This window comes from Phoenix dactylifera, unplaced genomic scaffold (genome assembly GCF_009389715.1).
Source record: "Phoenix dactylifera cultivar Barhee BC4 unplaced genomic scaffold, palm_55x_up_171113_PBpolish2nd_filt_p 000276F, whole genome shotgun sequence".
In the NCBI taxonomy this organism is placed as follows: Eukaryota; Viridiplantae; Streptophyta; class Magnoliopsida; order Arecales; family Arecaceae; genus Phoenix; species Phoenix dactylifera.
In genome coordinates, this window is record NW_024067761.1 from 114681 (window position 1) to 132673 (window position 17993).

General features: G+C 42.9%; 1 pseudogene; it reads right to left on the reverse strand.

Moving 5' to 3' along the window:
* Window positions 1–1093: 1093 nt before the first annotated feature.
* Window positions 1094–17993, reverse strand: part of LOC120103942 — a 42702-nt pseudogene continuing 25802 nt past the window's right edge.

The following is a 17993-nucleotide window of genomic DNA, read 5'->3' on the forward strand; positions in this document are numbered from 1 at the left end:
GCACTGCCTTCGTCGAAGGGCGGTACCATGTAACCTGCCATAAGAAGAGTGCTGCCCTCGGCTGAAGCCCGGACCTCCAGATCCAAGTGCAGTCCGACCCTGACTCATGCTCCCGCTGGATAATTCGGAAGAGGTCCCCCAATTTCTTTGACATATCTTCAATTTCATTCTCTATTTTCGGCACTGTGAGGCAGATAATCTAAAGTAATTCACTAAAGATATGCTCACTGGTTTTGCATTACCCATGCTGAACCTCTCCACCATCTTCTGTACATAACTAATTAACCTAAGATAACCACAATTTTCTGGATCTCTGTCCCTGCGAATCTCCATCCCAAGAATTTTCTTGGCCGCACCCAAATTCTTCATGTATAGAAGGTGTTGGAGAGGGGTTGTATATTTATACGCTAGAGTCATATGCTGTACGCTGGATGGCATGGCCATGGACAATACGCTAAAGTCTATGAAATACGAATACATAAAACGGTCTAAACCGGTGGGCCGTCAACTCAATTTAATAACTACTTATCTCCCTCTACAGGTTGCATTTTAGCGTGTGGAAGTAATGATGTCAGATACGACATGTTCATGATAACCGTGTTTGATCATCGCGCCTATATATATCCATGCCCATACGTTGGCCTCCCCATCAACCTCACCCCTAACAATTAACCACACCTCTTTCCTCACTCGTCACATTGCTCGGCTGTTTTTGAGAACTCACCGTCTTCTTCCATTGAGATGGCGAGCTCTATCAAGCCCCGAACCCTGATTCTGGCCTACGTCTTTGCTGCGGTCCTCCTGCATCTATTAGTGTGTCTGGGCACGATGGCGAAGTCTGTTACAGAAGCCAGCACTACAAAAGAAAGGATATCTTCCGGCACTTTTTTTGGTCTTTACCGACGCTTTTAAGCGTCGGCGAATTTCCAACCCACGCACCGCAAAGCATGGGTCAGACGTCAGGCAGATGGGCGTGGGTCGGGTTTAACCCGACTCGTCAAAAAAGTGTTGTCGCTCTATGCCGACGCTTTTAGACGTCGTTCATGTTATAGAAAGCCGACGCTTTTTACTTGACCGACGTAATAAAGCGTCGTTAAGTATCAAACCTATGAAAACTCTCTTTGCACGTCTCAACTGCTCCATTCACCATCCCCTTCAAATCTAAAGACCAGAGTGGTGTCAGATCCTTTTGAACAACAACATCATCATCAAGAAAAAGTATCTTATCAAGCTTTGGGTACACTTCTGGCATGTAGAACCTTAGATGGTTAAGCATAGACAGATACTTGGGATTCCTATATTTGATATTTTCATTCCCTACAGAAAGAGATGATGGATGATTTGCTTTGAAGTAGTATTCTTTAATCCTGGCTGACTCAAGTTGACGAAGAACTGAACAATAAGAAGAGTTAAGACACTTGAAATCATCAATATTCTCCACATTAATTGTCGCAGGTGAAGGAGGATGGACAATGAACCACATTCTCATAGCTGCAAAGTTCAGTCTGTCTGTAACTATATGAAATACATGTTTTTCTGGTCCTTTGGCGTGTATTGTAAGAACTGATGAATGATGAACGAATGAAAGAAGACTCAAAAACAGGGGAAACTGGGGAACCAACCTCAGTCCATTTTACTTCCCAGAAAAATCAGAATCACCTTATTACATCCCATGGTCTATATATAAGGATACACAACTGAATAACTGAATAACAGAAACTTTAACTATCTAACAGTAAGCAACTGAATGAACGGAAACAGTTGAAACAATTGAAGTTCTTGACTTCAGGTGAAGTTCTTTGAAGCTCAGCTGAGCTGAGAGATGAACTTTGATTCACAACACTCCCCCTCAAGATGGAGTGTATAGATTATGAACACATCTTGCGGAGTAAACTGTGAAATCTATTAGCTCCATGTGCTTTTGTTAATAAATCAGCCAACTGCACATTGCTGGATACATGAAAAGTTCGAAGAACCCCTGATTGAAGCTTATCTCTCACAAGGTGGCAATCAATTTCAATGTGTTTCGTCCTTTCATGAAACACTGGATTGGCAGCGATATGTAGTGCTGCTTGATTGTCACAGAACAGCAATGCTGCCTTCGTGTGTTGTACATCTAAATCTTTGAGAAGATTTATTAACCATGTAATCTCACAAGCTGTGAAGGCCATAGAACCATACTCTGCTTCAGCAGAGGACCGCGAGACAGTATGTTGCTTCTTCGATTTCCATGAGATAAGGGATTCTCCAAGGAAAATGCAAAAACCTGTGACTGACCGTCGTGTATCCGAGCAAGCTGCCCAATCTGCATCACAAAATGCTTTCAAATGAAGTTCAGACTTTGATGGGAAGAACAACCCCTGTCCCGGCGTGGCTTTCAAATATCGTAACACATGATAAGCTGCTTCCAAGTGTGGTTGTCTTGGTGAATCTAAGAATTGACTTAACATTTGCCCAGAATAGTTCAAATCTGGCCTTGTAATGGTGAGATATAATAGTCTTCCTATCAATCTTCTGTAAACCGTAGGGTCCTCAATAGGTGTTCCTTCAAGTCTGCTCAATTTCAAGTTTTGTATCATGGGACAACTTGCTGGTTTTGAACCAAGATATCCAGAATCCTCAAGAATTTCTAAAGCATACTTTCGCTGGCATATAGATATTCCTTTGGAGCTCCTAGCTATCTCAAGTCCAAGGAAGAACTTCAAAATTCCTAAGTCTTTAAGTTTGAACTGCGCATCAAGTATCTGCTTGAGATGATTTATGTATGAAAGATCATTGCCTGCAACTATTATATCATCTACGTATACAAGTATGGCAGTGTATGAGCAACCATTCCTCTTTATAAACAGGGAGTAATCAACCTTGGATTGAGTAAAGCCATGAGATATGATGAATGAAGACAGTTTTGCAAACCATTGTCTTGAAGCTTGTTTCAACCCGTAAATAGACTTGTTTAAATGGAAAACCAGTTTCTTGTCTTTCTCCCCCTGTTGCTCATAACTAGGAGGTAGATTCATGTATACCTCTTCATGCAAATCACCATGTAGAAAAGCATTGTTGACGTCTAGCTGATACAAGTGCCAATTTTTAATGGAGGCAATTGCTAAGAGTGTCTTAACAGTAACCATCTTAGCAACCGAGGAAAATGTATCAAAATAATCCAAACCAGCCTGTTGGGTATACCCTTTAGCAACTAGTCTCGCCTTCTTTCTTTCTTCAGTCCCATCTGCCTTGAATTTTTGCTTATAAACCCATCTGCAGTCCACTGGTTCTTTTCCCTTAGGCAGTGTAGTAACAGTCCAAGTATGATTGTCCATAAGGGCCTTTAACTCAGTGTCCATGGCAGCACGCCATTCTGGTGACTTGGAAGCTTGTGCATAAGTCTTTGGCTCAGTTGAAGATGAAATAGACAAAGCAAATCTACGGTGGGATGAAGAAAATCTTCCATAGTGCAGAAAGGCTAAGATGTCATGGGGCTTTCCTGACTCTACATGGGGTGTTTGTCGTTGAAGAAGTGATTGAGAGTGAGGTGTACAAGAGGCCAAGGTGCATTGATACTCCTTGAGATAGGTAGGAGGGTGCTTTATCCTAGAAGACCTTCTAAGATGCTGATATGGGGAAGAATTGACTAGTGGTACTGACTTAGGGGAGATTGGAGAATTGAGTCTAGAAGACCTTCGAAGAGACTGATTAAGTAGAGGAATGACTGGTGACACCAAGTTAGGAGAGAGTGGAGAATGATAAGTGGAAAAAGATGTGCCATTGGACATGTTATCAAGCGTGCCACTTGGCGTGCCAGCTGAAACATGGTTGTTAGGGTCATATGGGGAAGATTTACTTGCAATGCTAAGTTTGTTCAAATATGAGTAATCACTAGTCATAACAGGTGATGGGAAAAAAATAGCATCACAAGACTGAGATGGAGGAGTGCTCAAAGTAGAAGAATTGATATGTTGAAAAGGAAAGATAGACTCATGAAACACAACATCCCGAGAGATGAGCACATTGCCGGATTCAATGTCATAAAGTTTGTAAGCTTTCATGCCATGGGGGTATCCAATGAAAATACATTGTCTAGCTCTAGGATCAAATTTTGACCTATGCCTTTTTAGGGTAGAAGCATAACATAGGCAACCAAAGACTCTTAAATGATTATAAGAAGGTTTTGTAGAAAATAAAACTTCATAAGTGTTGGGAACCCGCCCATGCCGCTGATATTTCAAAAATTTTTCAGATGGCAGCGGAATCGGCATGCACGAGTTCGACGTTCATCTCATGAACGTTGTTTCGAGACCTTTCGTAATTAGGTAAGAATTAAATCCTTTTAAAACTAATAGGAAGATCAAATCTTCACCTTGCGCGGGTAGATGATCACCGCGAATCTGAATTCGTGGTTTTAGGAAGAGGGTTCGCTTGAAGCCGTTCAAACGTCCGGCCTCTACGGGTATCCACACGAAGCAGAGGACCGATCAAAGCTTTCTCGTCTCCCCGGGGTGCTAGCTCCCTTGCAGAGACTTCCTTTGATGGCTGATCTCCTCTCTTTCTTTCAACTCTTGAAAGTGCTTGAGAGGAGGAAGAAGAAGAAGGGACTCAAGGAAGAAGAACACAGCTTCTGCAGCCTTCTTTCTTTTCCCTGCGTTGGAAGAAGGATTGGAGGAAGAGGATGACGCCAACGCTTGGACTTTGCTCTCCCTTTGCTTGCGGCTGAACCAAGAGAGGAGGGGGCTGGTGGCGGCAGCAAGAGGAGGAAGAGAGCTCTTAGCTAGGGCGCCGGCCTCATGCCTCCTTATAAAGCCATCTAGGGCTCCTACAATCTAGGAGCCCTAGACATATTGCCTAAGAGGGAAGGGGGGCGCCGGCCCTTCTCTTCATGCCGCACACAAGGAGAGGAGGAGGGGCGTGAACCCTCCTTCTTGTGATGCCCTAATCCTCTTCCAAAGAGGATTGGGTGCCTCTCTTATGGTTTAATCCCAATCCAATTAGGATTAGCCAAATTGGGTTCAATCTATGCTAGTCCTAATCCAATTAGGATTTGAATGAACCATGACTCAATTGAACTCTTCAATCCTAATCCAATTAGGAGTCATGTTGATTCATTAGATTAATAATTAATTTAGACTTAAGGAATCCTAATCTAATTAGGATGTATTTAATTTTAGTCCTAATCCAATTAGGACTCTATTTGAATCCGAAGTCCTAATCCAATTAGGATTTCTAGGAATCCTACTCCAAGTAGGAATCCAATTTTAATTCAAAATTCCTAATCTCATTAGGATTGTAGGAATCCTATTCCAAGTAGGAATTCCAGTCCTACTCCAACTAGGATTCCCAGCCCTAATCCAATTAGGACTCTAGGAATCCCTCCCGAAGTAGGATTTGTGTTTAAGTCTAATTAATTAATTCCCTTTGTTTCTTCTTCAACTTCTTATCAATCAAATTGATTTCTTGTGATTCCTAATCACGATTTCAACCATCGGATCGGTCAATACTTCTAGTGTGTGTGACCCCATAGGTTCTATTCTGACTGGTAGTGAGATATATTGTGATCTCTATCACTATATCATTGAAAACTCCTTTCAATGGGTTGGAACGATTCCAACTCAACTCATTAGGGTTTATCGATCATCAAGATAATCCCTATGAGTCCCACCATCCACCAGTGACACCTAGCAGCATGTAGTGGCTACCCAGCAGAATGGAATGATGAACCTCTAGGTGCAGTTAACATGTGATACAGTCCTACTATCGTGGATCCCTACAGGACGGAGGTCATGGACAACTCGTCAAACCCCATCGTCTGTCATATGTCAAGATTTATTCGACTCGAGTTCGATAGTGAGAAACTCTTTCTCCACTGTGTATACTGCCCCGGCCGAGGTCTTACGAACTCAGTCTTATAAATCACATAGGATCTCTCCTTATCTATCAAGGTCGATAGATTCCATATAGGTGCATACCCTACTCCTACAGTGAACTTACTGCAGCCAATCTACACTGTATGGACCCATATGGCTAGGGACCATGTATGTGTGCAGTCAAACTACAATAACCCCACTGTGAGCAGCCGAAGCACCGCAGGTCAAAGGACCAGTCACACTACTGCAACATCAAGCAAGTCACTGACGAGTGGATAGACATCCAAGTGACTTCTTGTATTGGTCACGCTCAGTACCCTTGTTCTCTAACAAGCACCTGCACTATCACTTCAGTGTCCCTACACTGTGGACTCAAGTCTCGTCCATCCAGAAGGAGAGTGATCTGTGCACTGATCGGATCGATCACCGTCCTCGTGATGATCCTTTGATCAGGAGCATTTAGAAATTAATCACCAATGATACATGGCTCAAATTCTCAACTCTTGAGAATATGTATCATCATCTTATTAATTTCTTGGACGATTCATAGACACATAAACAATATGAATGAAAAGATGCCTTTTATTTATTCAATAATAAATAGTCAAGTACAAAATTATGTCCCTAGAATCAACAATGTGTCAGCCAAATTGGCTTCTAGGGCATACATCTAACAATCTCCCACTTGCACTAAAGCCAATTGGTCATATATCTTAGGCCCATCTTCTCAAGGTGGGCTTCAGTCTTTTGCTGACTCAGCTGCTTAGTGAAAGGGTCTGCCACGTTATCCGCGGAGTCTACTCTCTGCACCTCTACATATTTCTTCTCCACATAGTCGCGTATGAGGTGAAAGCGCCGCTCTATATGCTTAGACTTCTGATGAGACCTTGGCTCCTTAGCAAGGGCTATGGCGCCATTGTTATCGCAGTAGAGTGTTATGGCATCTGATGTCATCACATCCAGCTCTGCAATGAATTTCTTGAACCAGAAGCCTTCCTTAGCAGCTTCAGAGGCGGCGATGTATTCGGCTTCCATAGTCGAATCAGCAATGATCGGTTGTTTAGAACTCTTCCAATTCACCGTACCACCATTGCACAAGAACACGTATCCAGATGTTGACTTCCTGTCATCGACATCAGTCATGAAGTCTGAATCTGTGTACCCTTCTACCTTTAACTCTGATGATCCTCCAAAAACCAAGAATAAATCTTTAGTTCTTCTCAAGTACTTAAGAATATTCTTCACAGCTGTCCAGTGTTCTTCACCTGGATTCGACTGATATCTGCTTGTGACACTCACAGCAAGAGCTATATCAGGTCGTGTACATAGCATGGCATACATGAGGCTTCCTATTGCCGATGCATAAGGAATCTTGCTCATGCGTTGAATCTCCTCAGGGGTGTTGGGGCACATCTTCTTGGAGAGATGAATTCCATGCCTTAGGGGTAAGAGACCCCTCTTGGAGTTTTCCATGCTGAACCTCTTCAGCACCTCCTCTATGTACATTTTCTGTGACAGGCCAAGCATCCTTTTAGATCTATCTCTATAGACCTTTATTCCCAAGATATAGGATGCTTCCCCAAAGTCTTTCATGGAGAATTCTTTTGACAACCAGACCTTGACCGAGGTTAGCATGGGAATATCATTCCCAATCAGGAGAATGTCATCTACGTACAGTACGAGAAAAGCGACAGCACTCCCACTAACCCTTTTATAAACACATGGTTCCTCCTCGTTTTTGATGAAATCAAACGTTTTGATTGTATCATCGAAACGAGTGTTCCAACTCCGAGAGGCTTGCTTTAGTCCATAGATGGACCTTTGCAGCTTGCAGACCTTGTGATCTCTATCACTGGAAGTGAAACCCAAAGGCTGTTCCATATAGATATCTTCATCAAGATATCCATTCAGGAAAGCAGTTTTCACATCCATCTGCCAGATTTCATAATCATGAAATGCTGCAATGGCAAGCAATGTTCGGATGGATTTTAGCATGGCTACAGGTGAAAAGGTCTCCTGATAGTCAATGCCTTCGCGCTGACTATACCCTTTCGCCACAAGCCTTGCCTTATAGGTCTCTACCTCTCCATCCGAACCTATCTTCCTTTTGTAGATCCATTTGCATCCAATAGGTACAATACCTTCTGGTGGATCTACTAAGGTCCAGACTTGGTTGGAATGCATGGAGTCTATCTCTGACTTCATAGCTTCCAGCCATTTCTCGGAATCGATATCAGATATCGCCTCGTTGTAGGTTTTGGGATCCTGTATGTGATCCCTATCTCCCACTAGGAACATTTCCTCAGTATCCTCTTCAAGTATACCTAAGTATCTATCGGGAGGATGGGAGACCCTACTAGATCTACGAGGTGGTCGAGGGACATCGTGTACTGGCTCTGTATGAATGGGTTCTATAGGATCCATGACTCGTTGCTTTTCAGAGACTTTCTCTTCAAGCTCAATTTTCCTCCCACTGCCTCTATCAAGGATAAACTGATTTTCCAAGAAGATGGCATGACGGCTCACAAACACATTGTGATCCTCTGAGACGTAAAAATTGTATCCTAATGACTCTTTAGGATATCCTATAAAACGAGCACTTATGGTCCTAGCCTCTAACTTGTCCGCCTGTAGTCGCTTGACGTGGGCCGGACATCCCCAAATCTTGAGATGACCCAGACTTGGTTTCTTACCATGCCATATCTCATACGGTGTGGTAGGAACGGATTTAGAGGGAACTCTATTCAATAAATAAATCGCTGTGAGTAAGGCATCTCCCCAAAGAAACATAGGTAAATCAGTGAAGCTCATCATGGACCTGACCATATCCAATAGGGTCCGATTTCTCCTCTCTGACACCCCGTTGAGTTGAGGTGTACCCGGAGGTGTCCATTGTGAGACTATGCCGTTTTCTTTGAGATAGTCCCGGAATTCCCCACTAAGGTATTCTCCTCCCCGATCTGATCGAAGAGCCTTAAGAGGTTTTCCAGTTTGTTTTTCAACTTCATTCTTGAACTCTTTGAACTTTTCAAAGGATTCAGACTTGTGTCTCATAAGATACACATACCCATACCGTGAATAATCATCGGTAAAGGTAATGAAGTAAGAATAACGTCCCCTGGCTAGCACATCGAATGGGCCACATACATCTGTATGTACTAGGGTAAGTATTTCAGTGGTCCTCTCCCCATGTCCTACAAAGGGTAGTCTAGCCATCTTTCCTTGAAGACGGACTCGCAAACTGGATATGATTCGGAAGTCAATGAGCCTAAGAGCCCATCTTTATCCATTTTGTTCATTCTATCTTCTCCAATATGGCCAAGTCTGAGGTGCCACAAATATCTTTGGTTTATCTCATCTCTGGATCTTTTGGATCCTTTGGCACTCACATCTTGCTCGGTAACATTCACAGATACATCCATATGTAAATGGTAGAGACTGTCAATCATAAAACCACGTGCGACTATTTTATTTCTTAAATAAATAGAACAGCAGTCTTTGTCAAATGTAAAAACATGACCTTCCTGTGCTAGACATGAAAGAGAAATCAAATTTCTGCTAGCAACAGGTACATAATAACAGTCTCTAAGTATTAAACTAAATCCAGACGGTAGTCGCAGATGGTAGGTGCCCACAGCCACAGCAGCAACTTTTGCCCCGTTGCCAACCCGAAGGGTTACCGCACCTTCCGCCAGTCTTCTACTTTCCTTTAGACCCTGCATGGTAGTGCACAAATGAGCACTAGAACGAGAATCTATAACCCAACTAGAAGTAGAAGAAACCGTTAGATTAGTTTCAATAATGAGCAAGTCTATACCTTCTGAAGGTGTGTCACCTTTCTTGTTCTTTAGGCTCTCGAGGTATGAAGGACAGTTTCTCTTCCAGTGGCCTTCGACATTGCAGTGGAAACATTTTCCTTTGTCGTTAGCCTTTTTCTTTTGAACTTCCTTCTTTGGCTTCTTGTCTTTCTTCTGCTTCTTTGCAGGCTTCTTTTTCTTCCAAGTAGACTTTCTCTTGGAACCAGAAGTCAACTCAGCAGCGAGGACATTGCCCCTTGAACCTTTCAAGGCTCCCTCAGCAGTTACCAACATGTTGATTAGTTCAGTCTTAGTGCATTCAATCTTATTCATGTGGTAGTTTACTATAAACTGACCAAATGAATCAGGAAGTGACTGTAGGATCAAATCCACTTGCAATTCCTTGTGCATGTCCATACCGAGCTTCTCAAGCTCCTCTAAGTCCTTGATCATGGTCAGACCGTGATCATGGACAGACTGCCCTTCGCGCATCTTCGCTTTGAAAAGCCTCTTGGACACTTCAAAACGAGCTGTGCGACTCTGCTCACCATACAACTCTTGTAGGTGTGCCAGTATGTCCCTAGCAGTCTTTATATTTTCATGCTGGCATTGGAGTTCATTAGACATAGATGCCATCATATAGCATTTTACTCTAATGTCATCGTCCAACCACTTTTTATGCATCTCACGCTGAACATCAGTGGGACGTGCTGGTAATGTGGGGATATCTGAATCGAGTATATAGCCTATCTTCTCACAGTCCAAAACTATTTTGAGATTTCTAAGCCAGTCCTTGTAATTGGTTCCGGTCAGTCGGTTGGTCTCAAGAATACGGGTCAAAGGGTTTGAAGCCGACATTGTATCTGCAGAGAGTAAAGATTCTAGTTAGACTCTTGTACTTGATCCTAATCTGTCCTAAGGTCTTTTAGAACAAATATGACTCCCACTATTTTCTCGAATTCCTCACACTCCCCTGGTAGGAAAACGGAAATCCCACACGACTAGAGTTTCTAGTGGGTACTGCGGTCCCACCAATTCACATGCCACCTCACCTAACAGTTATTGGTGACACATAGATGGATGAGTGTACAACTCTTGTACAATGCTTCTCAAGCATGTTGCAGTGCAACTTGGTCTCTAAGCCATGAAGACCTCACCTAACAGTTATTGGTCCCATTTCTTAGTTAAGTCAGACCCACCGTATAACCGTAGGAATAAAGTCGTCATTGGGTCCTCACCTAACAGTTATTGGTGCCCAACCCCACCTTTACCCTACAACATCTCATGTCTATAGAGAGGTCCAGCCCCCCAATGCAACTTGACCACTGTATCCAGCCGAGACAAGTCAACATCAGAAAGGCCTTAGCAGCTCTACTACAGTGGAAGACCTATTGACTTAATATTGGTTAATCAGGTCTTAGTGTTTGCAACTTGAGCCTTTCATAAGAGGTAATCGAACAATTGGCCAGGTAAGCAGGTGGGAGGCTCCCCTTACTCAGAGAGTAAGGTCCTAATTAAGTAACCACCTTTCATGCTTTCCTAGACACCAATTAGATCAATTAATCTAATATGACTTGCTCATGTCGGTTCACTCTCGACTTGATTGAGAAGGTTTTAATTTAGGTCTCAATTGGGTTTGCTACATCACATGTAGACCTATCTACCCGACTCTCATTCACATCACATGCAAACGGCGCATTGCAGGCAGTTATAATCGCGGCATCAAATTAAAGCTAAACTTTAACTAGGTGATGATCATGGATTCTAATTAGGTCGTATTACAAGCACATGCACATCAATCGATCAAGTGGTCTTCAACTCTTGAATTGGATCCAAGCTTCCTTGATTCGATCCTTGATCAACTCTTGATCCCATCGCCATCAACTGCTTAGACCCCTGTTCATCTCATGCATCGTCTTCGACTTGATCGTTGATGTACATTACATCACAGAAATACAACCAGATGTAAAATAAAAATAAAAATAATTTACATCTCCTTTTAGGGGGCACGCAGGCCTCTCAAAACATCAAATAAGATGCATGCAAGCATCTGAAAAATTACATGACATCGCAGATCACATCGCAGGTCATTACATTTGATACCAAAAGGGGTTGAATCCTATGATCATCACCGTATGCTACAATTATAATTTTCAGATCTGAAACTTAACTGATTATATCATGACATAGGTCGCTGATCATGCTAATCATGATTCTAAACTTTGTAATCCCATTAACAATGCAATTAGAATCATCTTTTTATCACATAAAAATCAGCATGTAAAAATTCAGCACCCCTGAAAAAATCTGCATGCAGAATTTTTCAGCATGCATGATCAATCAATTTTCAGATCTAACAAGCCTTTAAATATTTAATTCTTACCTTAATCTACGAAGCCTAGGCTCTGACACCACTGTTGGGAACCCGCCCATGCCGCTGATATTTCAAAAATTTTTCAGATGGCAGCGGAATCGGCATGCACGAGTTCGACGTTCATCTCATGAACGTTGTTTCGAGACCTTTCGTAATTAGGTAAGAATTAAATCCTTTTAAAACTAATAGGAAGATCAAATCTTCACCTTGCGCGGGTAGATGATCACCGCGAATCTGAATTCGTGGTTTTAGGAAGAGGGTTCGCTTGAAGCCGTTCAAACGTCCGGCCTCTACGGGTATCCACACGAAGCAGAGGACCGATCAAAGCTTTCTCGTCTCCTCGGGGTGCTAGCTCCCTTGCAGAGACTTCCTTTGATGGCTGATCTCCTCTCTTTCTTTCAACTCTTGAAAGTGCTTGAGAGGAGGAAGAAGAAGAAGGGACTCAAGGAAGAAGAACACAGCTTCTGCAGCCTTCTTTCTTTTCCCTGCGTTGGAAGAAGGATTGGAGGAAGAGGATGACGCCAACGCTTGGACTTTGCTCTCCCTTTGCTTGCGGCTGAACCAAGAGAGGAGGGGGCTGGTGGCGGCAGCAAGAGGAGGAAGAGAGCTCTTAGCTAGGGCGCCGGCCTCATGCCTCCTTATAAAGCCATCTAGGGCTCCTACAATCTAGGAGCCCTAGACATATTGCCTAAGAGGGAAGGGGGGCGCCGGCCCTTCTCTTCATGCCGCACACAAGGAGAGGAGGAGGGGCGTGAACCCTCCTTCTTGTGATGCCCTAATCCTCTTCCAAAGAGGATTGGGTGCCTCTCTTATGGTTTAATCCCAATCCAATTAGGATTAGCCAAATTGGGTTCAATCTATGCTAGTCCTAATCCAATTAGGATTTGAATGAACCATGACTCAATTGAACTCTTCAATCCTAATCCAATTAGGAGTCATGTTGATTCATTAGATTAATAATTAATTTAGACTTAAGGAATCCTAATCTAATTAGGATGTATTTAATTTTAGTCCTAATCCAATTAGGACTCTATTTGAATCCGAAGTCCTAATCCAATTAGGATTTCTAGGAATCCTACTCCAAGTAGGAATCCAATTTTAATTCAAAATTCCTAATCTCATTAGGATTGTAGGAATCCTATTCCAAGTAGGAATTCCAGTCCTACTCCAACTAGGATTCCCAGCCCTAATCCAATTAGGACTCTAGGAATCCCTTCCGAAGTAGGATTTGTGTTTAAGTCTAATTAATTAATTCCCTTTGTTTCTTCTTCAACTTCTTATCAATCAAATTGATTTCTTGTGATTCCTAATTACGATTTCAACCATCGGATCGGTCAATACTTCTAGTGTGTGTGACCCCATAGGTTCTATTCTGACTGGTAGTGAGATATATTGTGATCTCTATCACTATATCATTGAAAACTCCTTTCAATGGGTTGGAACGATTCCAACTCAACTCATTAGGGTTTATCGATCATCAAGATAATCCCTATGAGTCCCACCATCCACCAGTGACACCTAGCAGCATGTAGTGGCTACCCAGCAGAATGGAATGATGAACCTCTAGGTGCAGTTAACATGTGATACAGTCCTACTATCGTGGATCCCTACAGGACGGAGGTCATGGACAACTCGTCAAACCCCATCGTCTGTCATATGTCAAGATTTATTCGACTCGAGTTCGATAGTGAGAAACTCTTTCTCCACTGTGTATACTGCCCCGGCCGAGGTCTTACAAACTCAGTCTTATAAATCACATAGGATCTCTCCTTATCTATCAAGGTCGATAGATTCCATATAGGTGCATACCCTACTCCTACAGTGAACTTACTGCAGCCAATCTACACTGTATGGACCCATATGGCTAGGGACCATGTATGTGTGCAGTCAAACTACAATAACCCCACTGTGAGCAGCCGAAGCACCGCAGGTCAAAGGACCAGTCACACTACTGCAACATCAAGCAAGTCACTGACGAGTGGATAGACATCCAAGTGACTTCTTGTATTGGTCACGCTCAGTACCCTTGTTCTCTAACAAGCACCTGCACTATCACTTCAGTGTCCCTACACTGTGGACTCAAGTCTCGTCCATCCAGAAGGAGAGTGATCTGTGCACTGATCGGATCGATCACCGTCCTCGTGATGATCCTTTGATCAGGAGCATTTAGAAATTAATCACCAATGATACATGGCTCAAATTCTCAACTCTTGAGAATATGTATCATCATCTTATTAATTTCTTGGACGATTCATAGACACATAAACAATATGAATGAAAAGATGCCTTTTATTTATTCAATAATAAATAGTCAAGTACAAAATTATGTCCCTAGAATCAACAATGTGTCAGCCAAATTGGCTTCTAGGGCATACATCTAACAATAAGGGGATCGGTTGGAAAGTTTTGGAGTTGGTATTCTATTTATGAGATAAACTGCTGTTAGAATGCATTCTCCCCAGAAAATTAGAGGGAGATTGGCTTGAAATCTTAATGCTCTAGCAACGTTGAGAATATGTTGATGCTTTCTTTCCACTACTCCATTTTGTTGGGGAGTTTCAACACAACTACATTGGTGAATAATCCCTTTTGATGCATAGAAGTCTACCATGCTGAACTCCTTGCCATTGTCTGATCTAATCATTTAATCTTGGTAGAAAACTGAACTTCAACTAGAGCACAAAAAGATCTAATGATATCTCGAGTCTGTGACTTGGAGTGCATGAGAAAAACCCAAGTGGCTCTACTATAGTCATCCACAATGCTAAGAAAATAATTTGAGCCATCAAGTGAGGGTGTAGAGAAAGGTCCCCATATATCACAGTGAATTAACTCAAAAACAGAATTTGAAATATGTGCAGTGGAAGGAAAGTTCAATCTCTGTTGTTTAGCAAGGGGACAAATGCCATAGTGATTGTTCAAGCCGACATGTATCTCAGGTATAGACTTGTTCAACAGGCTAAGTCTAGGAAAAGACAAGTGGCCTAGCCTATGATGCCAAAGATCAAAGCCATGACAACTATCAACCAAGACAGCAGAAGAATATGATGGAGGTTTTGCAGTACCAGCAGCAGTTTGTCTCTTATCCAGTTGAAGATGATACAGGCCATTCTCAAGCTTCCCCACTCCAATCGTCATCCAATTCAACAAGCCCTGGATGAAACAAAATTTTGATAAAAATATCAGGCAGCAATGATGTGTATCTATGAGCTTGCTGGCTGAGATGAGGTTGAAAGAAAACTTTGGGACACAAAGAACATCTGTCAAAGTGAGTGATTCCGAAATTCTGACAGTTCCCACATGAGTCACAGGGACCTTTTCACCCGTGGGAAGTTTGACTGTGGCATTTACATTGGCTGTGCTAGAAGAAAATTGAGAAGTAGAGCATACCATATGATCTGTGGCTCCAGTGTCTATGATCCAAGGAACCGGAGTTTGGTTTTGAGCAAGAACACTCAATGAACATGCAAGATTACCTGAAAAATTTGAGGCAGATGCTGATTCAACATTGCTGGTTGCTATTTGTAGGTTTCCGACCTGATTTATTGAGGGTTGTTGTTTCATATCTCTTGCAGTGGCATTTGATCCATGGGACTGCAGTTGAGGTTGTAAAACAGAAAGAATTTTCTGACATTGATCCGGGGTGATAGTGAGCTTAGAGAAATCACACCTGAAATCTGGTGTTGCAGTGCTAGAGGCCTGATTTGCTGCAGAGGTTCCTCCTTTGCCTTTTGTAAAGGTAAAACCGGGTGGGAAACCATGAAGTCTATAGCACTTATCCTTCGTATGACCCGTTTTTCCACAATGACTGCATATGGGCCTGTCTTTCCTGCGAATTTGGCCTCCATTGTTTTGCTTTGAATCAGATGAAGAGGTTTTGTAGACTGGCTTGTCGAAGATTTTACTGGCAAATGCTGCAACCTCAGGACTTTGGGCCATGGCAGTTACCTCTCGTTGTCTTTCCTCTTGAAGTACAAGAGCAAATACTCTATTGACGGGTGGTAAAGGGTCCATCAACAGAATCTGCCCACGAACATTTGAGTAAGAATCATCTAATCCCATCAAGAACTGAATGACCTGTTCTTCAGATTGGTACTCGTTGTGCTGCCGAGGTCTGAAGTTGGCCAATTCTTCCCAGAGTCCCTTCAAGCGGGTAAAATAAGAAATTACACTGCCATGGTTCTGAGAAAGAGATGAAATGGTTTTCTGTAATTGATAAATTCTTGGACCGTTGCTTTGGCTAAATCTTTCTTTCAGATCCATCCAAATTTCTCTTGCTGTTTCCATGTAGATCACACTGGTACTCATCTCTTTTGGGATGGAATTCAGGATCCATGCAGAGACCACCATGTTGCATCTTCTCCAAGCCGCATGGTGTGGGTCATTCGATGGGGGGTGAGGAATGCTTCCATCAATGAATCCCTCCTTATTCTTAACACTCAAAGCCATGATCATCGATCTGCTCCATGTTGAATAATTTTCCTCATTCAAGATTAAAGAGACAAGTTGCAAACCTGTGCTATCACCATGATGCAAGAAATAGGGACTTGCTGGTAGAGGTGGGCAACGGGCCGTGCCGGGCCGGCCCGGCCCAGGCCCACCGGGCCCAAAGACTAAACGGGCCGTGCCTGGCACGGCCCGTCCAGCACGGAACTGCAGCCCGGCCCGGCCCCAGGCCCCTCTATTGGTGGGCCGGGCCGGGCACGGCACGCCACGGGCCGGGCACGGCACGCCACGGGCCGTGCCAGGCACGGCACGCCACGGGCGCAAACGGGCGGCCCGCAACGGCTCCGAACGGGCCGTGCCGGCACGGCCCGCAACGGCTCCAGACGGGCCGTGCCTGGCACGGCCCGCAACGGCTCCAGACGGGCCGTGCCTGGCACGGCCCGTCTGGAGTGGGGGGAGGAAAATAGCCGTTTCCAACGGCTATTTTCGGGAAAAAGTCCATTTTACCCCTCCCAATAGTCCAATAACGGCTGAATTGAGGGGTATTTTGGGAAAAAAAAATTTTTGGGCTTCTATAAATAGCCCGTTCCTCCCTCATTCTCACCACACCAAACCTCTCATTCTCTCCTTCTCTACTGCTATTATTTCTCTCTTCTAAAGTGCTCTTCTAGCAATTTAATTTTTAGTTTGTTCAAGTGCTACACAAGAGGAGGTTCCTGTTGAGAAGAGAAGGTCGCTTCTGTTGAGAGCACAAGAGGAAGCTCGGAATCTCGGCTCTGCCTCTGCCCTCCGACCCTCTACTCAATTTCTCCTTGCGGTTAGTTTTTATTTTTTGAATTAATCATAGATATGTCATTTTTTGAGGAAAGTCAGTTTGGCATTCCTGTTTCTGAGGGAGAAGAAACTAATCCCCAACCCCCTGTTCCTAGTTCCTCTAGAACTGGTGAACCGAGTGAAGGTCAAACCTCTTCTCGTAAGAGGACTAGTACTGTATGGAATGAATTTGATAGAGTTATGGTTGAGGGAGTCTGGAAAGCTAGATGTAAAAAATGTGCCAAACTTTATAGTTGTAGTAGTAGTGGGGAAACAGGGCATTTAAAAAGACATCAAGAAAGTCATAGGATGCATGATTCTCATGCTCAAACTCAAAGTACCCTTAATATACAAGGGGGATTACTTGTAGGTAATTTTGCATATAATCATGAAAATCAAAGAAAAGCACTTGTAAAATGGATAGTTAAGGATGAATTACCTTTTAGTTTATGTGAATCTTTTAATTTTGAAGAATATGTTCAATTAAACCTACAACCTGCTTACAAAAGAACTAGTAGGCGTACATTTAGAAGAGTAGCTATGACCAATTTTTTAGCAATGAAACAAAATTTAATTGAAACACTTTCTACTTTAAATGTAAAAATTTCATTAACTTCTGATATTTGGTCAGCATCTGTAGGTAGTAATTCTTTTATTGCCATTACTGCTCATTATATTGATAATGATTGGCAATTAAATAAACGTATT